Source organism: Macrosteles quadrilineatus, unplaced genomic scaffold, assembly GCF_028750875.1.
Source record: "Macrosteles quadrilineatus isolate MER2022 unplaced genomic scaffold, UCM_ALF_1.0 Scaffold_6__1_contigs__length_79288215, whole genome shotgun sequence".
Taxonomy (NCBI): Eukaryota; Metazoa; Arthropoda; class Insecta; order Hemiptera; family Cicadellidae; genus Macrosteles; species Macrosteles quadrilineatus.
In genome coordinates, this window is record NW_026542599.1 from 22,053,210 (window position 1) to 22,059,515 (window position 6,306).

The following is a 6,306-nucleotide window of genomic DNA, read 5'->3' on the forward strand; positions in this document are numbered from 1 at the left end:
ATGGTACTGTACAAAGTCAGCCAATATTAATTTGTAACAAATTGCCATTGTAAAACTTTTTCAGCAGAGTCCCATTTCTGACATAAACATTGTACCCTACTACTTTCATAAGGAAAATACTTGTAAGGAGTTCTTTTATGGAGAAATCACAAAAATTGCAAAACTTTTGAATCGTAAAATTTATGGTGACAGTTATCTTTGACAATTTATGTTCAGGACGATAACATCCCATACAAGGTTGTAATAAAAACTTGTTGGGTTTTGAAGTAAACATGTAAATTTTAGGGATCCCCTTTAAATATCAAAATATAAAAAAGTAATACTGTACCATGGGTTAGGATTCATCCAATCCACATATCAAATTTCATCAAAATTGGACCACTGGTACACATGTCTGTAGCTTTGTTTTGTACACATCCACACCCACAACATAACTTTGAAAACCACGTTTTTGGGTTCAGGGGACTCAAACTCGAAAATATGACATAAACAACACTTTAACTAAATATTGTTGTTATAGGGGGATAAAGAAGAAAGGGAAAGAAACACTAAAAGTATTATAAAGTGTTTAGTAATCTTTTACTCCATATTGTTCATTGAGTTTTTTTAAGATAGGGTATTGCTAGGTACAGGTGAACCATAACCTAATACAGTTAAACCACAGACTATGGAATTAAACGTTTAGCATTGCGTTTGTTGCAGTGTTTTACCCATAGTGATTGCTGCGGGGGTTGCTGTAGAAAAGGAATATGTGTCGAATGTGAGTTAATTTACAAGATAAAGTTTAAAGTATATAGACATTCACACACCTTATTATAAGCCAATAGCTTAGTTAAGATTTCATGTAGGTACTAGATACTTCAAATTGTTTTTAAATCACAAAAACTCAATTTTTTTATTTTTTAGCGAATATCCCATATAGGGAATAAGCCGAAGCAAACCTGCAGACTAAGCGAATTTACATTTGCCTGATTGGATTTACACTAAAATGTCTCCTTAAAAATATCACACATTTATTCCCTATTTAAATAACATTAGTTTAACAAGTACTTAGGTTTGCTACAACAGGGAGGGTAAAAAGGTGTTTTTTGTAAAATGTTAGTAGATTAGTATAAAATGAATGCATTTTCCAAATTTGATCAAAATATGATCATAAACAAGCAAACTACAACAGTTTACTTATCTTCTTACTAATATTATAAACTAGCTGTAACCCGCGGGCTTTGCCCCGTTTAACTTCTTAATTTTCAAGATTATCTCGTTCGCATGGCTCAATCAGGTCCTGGTTGAAGTTTGTTCGCTACGCTCACTCACCTTTAGGTTGGAGCTCGTTCGCTGCGCTCACTTGCCTTCAGGTTAGCTCGTTCGCTACGCTAACTCGCCTCCAGGTTGAAGTTCGTTCGCTACGCTCACTCACCTTTTGGTTGCAAATTAGCTGTTGTCATAAATGTAAAAGAAATAATAGTGCTGCACCCTGTTGGTAATCCTTGTAACTTTAATGCTATTGAACATCATAGAACAGAACCAACTTGTTTAATTGAAACAGCTGTTAAGATTCAATAATTCCATTTCTCATAAGGTTAACATGGGAAACTCCAGAGCCACTGGGGCGGAGCCCGAACGGATTTTTGAAATAAGAATATGCCTATATGTTAATCGGGAATGTGAGCTATCATCATGCCAAATTTCAGCCCAATCCGACCAGTATTTTTCGCGTTCACTTGTCACAAACATACATCCAAACTTTCTCATTTATAATATTAGTAGGATAGGATGTGAAAGTTTGTGTGTTTGTTTGTTTGTTTGTTTGAAGTTCAATCACGCATTAACTACTGGACGGATTGGGCTGAAATTTGGCATGATGATAGCTCATATTCCCAATTAACATATAGGCATATTCTTATCTCAAAAATCCTTTCGGGCTCCGCCCCAGTGGCTCTGTAGTTCCCCATGTTAACTTTATGAGTATTCATATTTAAAGGGAATTAAAGTATTTAAGTCAGCTGTTTCAACTGAAAAAGTTGGTTCTATGATAAACAAAAGCATTAAAAAGTTATCAGATTTTCCAACAGGTTGCAGCACTATTATTTTTTTTTTGCATTTATGAAAACAGCTAATTTGAACTAAGCAGCAGCAAAAAACTGTGATAAGCAATGAGAACTGTCAAAGTATGATTGTTTACAGTTATGTTTATTTTTTTATTTCATGAATAATTTGTGATATTTATAATTTGTTTTAGCGAATTTCCCATATAGGGAATAAGCTATTACCGTAGGTCTCATGATAAGACCTAGACCCGGGACCGATTTACTTTTTCGTTTTGAGGTCCCCAGAGGCCAAAAACACCATCCGTTCAAATTTATATATATATATATATATTTATATATGTGTCCGTTAGCGCGATAACTCGAGCAAAATTGATCCGATTTTGATTAAATTTGGTACAAACGTGTAAACCTACATTTATTCGAACGAGTTCGCGAACCAGCATAATCGGACCATGGGATCAGGGGTTTATGGGGGGTTTTATGGGGTAAAAATGGGTTTTTCTCATTTTTGACCCTAAAAACTTTAAATTTCTAAATTTCTCTCTAGACCATTTTGAAGAGCTTAAAAAAACAAATAATTTAGTATATTGAAGTGTTTTTGAATGTTCATTGACTACGGAGAAAATTTAAAAAATTGTAATTTTAAAATTCCCATGTTATTCTTATGGAGAATAAATAAACTGTTCTAGTTTGCTTGTTTATGGATATATTTTAATCGAATTTGGCAATTTGGTTTATTTCATACTAAGCTATCAATATTTCAATTTGAAAAAAACACACCTCAACATCTTCCCCGTAGCAGCAAACCTAACTACTCACTAAAATTAATGTTATTTAAATAGGAAATAAATCTGAAAATTTATTGGCAATATTTTAGTAGAAATCAAGCCGGGTAAATGGAAATTCGCTTAGTATGCAGGTTTGCTGCGACGGGGGTATTTATCTTTTGTTTAGGTGAATTGGTAGAACATTATGACTATTGTAGATGTGCCATACAATAGTATACTGTAAATTTAAAGAAACAAATGTATCAAACTGTGTCCTCCCCCATTGCAAACGCAAAGCTTGAATATAACTGTAATAATCATTTTATACTTATATGCCAACCCCGTACGAAGGACGGGTATGACTGCTAGTTCTCCATATAGTACAGTAAAAATATGTTTTGGCCCAAAAAAAATTAGCACAACCGGGGAATTAGGTACAGATGTTGGGTGTACCTTCCTTTTGAACATACTAAAAGTCCCCTAAAATTGAAGCTGTGCTACGGCCGCCATATTGGAAAATGGCGGCATATTTAAGTATTTTTCGCTATTGTGACTTTATTATTAGAGATACAGGAAAAAGCTAAATATACAAAATGTAGGTAATCTAAAAATACACATTTTTTGTATTTACCATCTTTCTCTAAACCCAACGGTTTTTGAGTTATTTGTTATTAAGTATATTTAGTTTTTTCTATTTATCAAAAATAGGTGAAACACATGGAAATTGACCGTTACTATCAAGGATTATGATAATGTATTCTATTTAGTTAAATAGTATGATATTATAAAATCTCAAAATTTAAGCTTATTTTATGAGTAAAACAACTACGCCACAGCAAACCTGCAGACTCAGCAAATTTCCATTTGATTGGATGTTTTATTAAAAAATGTATATAAATAAAATTAGGTTCAACAGGTACCTAGGTTTGCTGCTACAGGTAGGTTATTATAGTGTGTTTTTTTTAAGTAAAATATCAATACCTTACAATAAAATAACTAATTTTCCAAGTTTGATCAAAATATATCTATAAACAAGCAAACTGCAACAGTTAACTAACTCATAAGAATAGCATGGGAGTTTTAAATTTACAATAAACAAATTTGAATATACAAATTTTGGTTGTGTTTACTAAAAAGGTGGCGATTATTAGTCACGATTAGAATATTAACCAAATGGGTTTTCAAAAGGAGATGGAGCCTGTTATTTATGTAATATTAATTCGTACCAAGCACCGAAAATATTGTATGCAGTAAGATAATCTACCATATTTTGTAAAGTACGCAATAGTCATATTAATATTTTATCTTCATTTTTTACCCATTTAATAGTTAACATTTTAGTATTTTGATGGCACCACGACACTAACTAACTATACTTGACATCCAATTGTAAATTTGGAAGGGCGTTTTTCGTGTCTAGTTCATGTTGGTGACTAATTAAGTATGGTATATAGTATAGTTTGTTTTATTTATAAAAAATCGGTGAAACCCATCGCAATCGACGGTTACTTTCAAGGTTTACGACAATTATTCATCCCTATCCCCCACTTAGTTGATATCAGAGTGATAGTGGTAAGCCATCAAAATATTAAAATGTTAATTTATTAAATGGGTAAAAATGAGTATAAAATATTAATATGACTATTGCGTAGTTTAAAAAAATATGGTTGATTTCCTCACTGCATACAATATTTCCGATACTTGGTACGAGTTAATATTACAGTACTTAAATTACTTGCTTCATCTCCTTTTGAAAACCCCTTCGGTTAGTATTCGAATCGTGACGAATAATCGCCATCTTTTTAGTAAACACAACAAAAATTTGTATATTTAAATTTGTAAATTGTAAATCTTAAGCTAACATGCTATCTATATATTAATAGGCAAGCATGTTTCTTTAAAACCTTTTTTCTCAGCTCGTGTGTATCGTAGGGAAAATCTACGCATACTGTTAGAAAGCTATTTTCCTGTAGGTGTGCAGAATCCCTTTATAAATTAAAATAGGCTCAAAAATAAGCACAAAAAATGAATTTGAAATTTTAAAAAATTAACATGGGTCTTATGGGTTGCTATGGTGATGACGAAATAACAACACAATATAAACAGAAAATCAAAACAAATGGAAGACATTCCAATCACATGTTTTATTTACAGTGTGGGATGAAAATAGAGAAGTTTGTACAATACATACTTTTGGTCGATTTTTCAACCACGGGGCGTGCTCTCGTTATTATTAATTAGTTAACTGTTGCAGTTTGTTTGTTTATAGATTTATTATGATCAAACTTGGAAAATTAATTATTTTATACTAAGTTATTGATATTTTACAAAAAAAAAACACACTATAATAACCTACCTATAGCAGCAAACCTAGGTACCTGTTGAATCTAATTTTATTTAAATACAATTAATAAAACATCCAATCAAATGGAAATTTGCTGAGTCTGCAGGTTTGCTGTGGCAGAGTTGTTTTACTTATAAAATAAGCTTAAATTTTAAGATTTTATAGTATCACACTATTTAACTAAATGGGATAAATTATCATAATCCTTGAAAGTAATGGTCAATTTCCACGTGTTTCACCTATTTTTGATAAACAGAAAAAAACTAAATATACCTAATAACAAATAACTCAAAAACCGTTGGGTTTAGAGAAAGATGGTAAATACAAAAAATGTGTATTTTTAGATGACCTACATTTTGTATATTTAGCTTTTTCCTGTATCTCTAATAATAAAGTCACTATAGCGAAAAATACTGAAGTATGCCGCCATTTTCCAATATGGCGGCCGTAGCACAGCTTCAATTTTAGGGGACTTTTAGTATGCTCAAAAGGAAGGTACACCCAACATCTGTACCAAATTCCCCGGTTGTGCTAATTTTTTTTTAGGGTTATGGAATTTTTCTCTTTTTTTTACTGCACTAATAAGAATAACATGGGAATTTTAAATTTACAGTTTTTTGGAATTTTCTCCATAACCATTAGGCACATAATAACGCTTCAATATACTAAATTATTTGTTTTTTTAAGCTCTACAAAATGGTTTGGAAAGAAAATGCTAAATTTTAAGTTTTTAGGGTCAAAAATGGGAAAAACCAATTTTTGCCCCATAAAACACCCATAAACCCCTGTTCCCATAGTCAGATCATGCTGGTTCGCGAACTCGTTCAAATAAACGTAGGTTTACACGTTTTTACCAAATTTCATCAAAATCGGATGATTTTTGCTCGAGTTATTGCGCTAACAGACACGTATATAAATATATATATATATGAATTTAAACGGATGGTGTTTTTGGTCTCTAGGGACCTCAAAACAAAAAAGTAAATTGGTCCCGGGACCAGGTCTTACCATGAGTACTATTACCGTAGATCACTTTTTTTTAATGTTTATAACTTTCTACAAATGCTTTAACCTCTTACTACCTTTCCACGATCCTGCTGATCCTGTGCTCCCTTAAGATCAGAATGTCCTTTTAGAGTACAAGAAC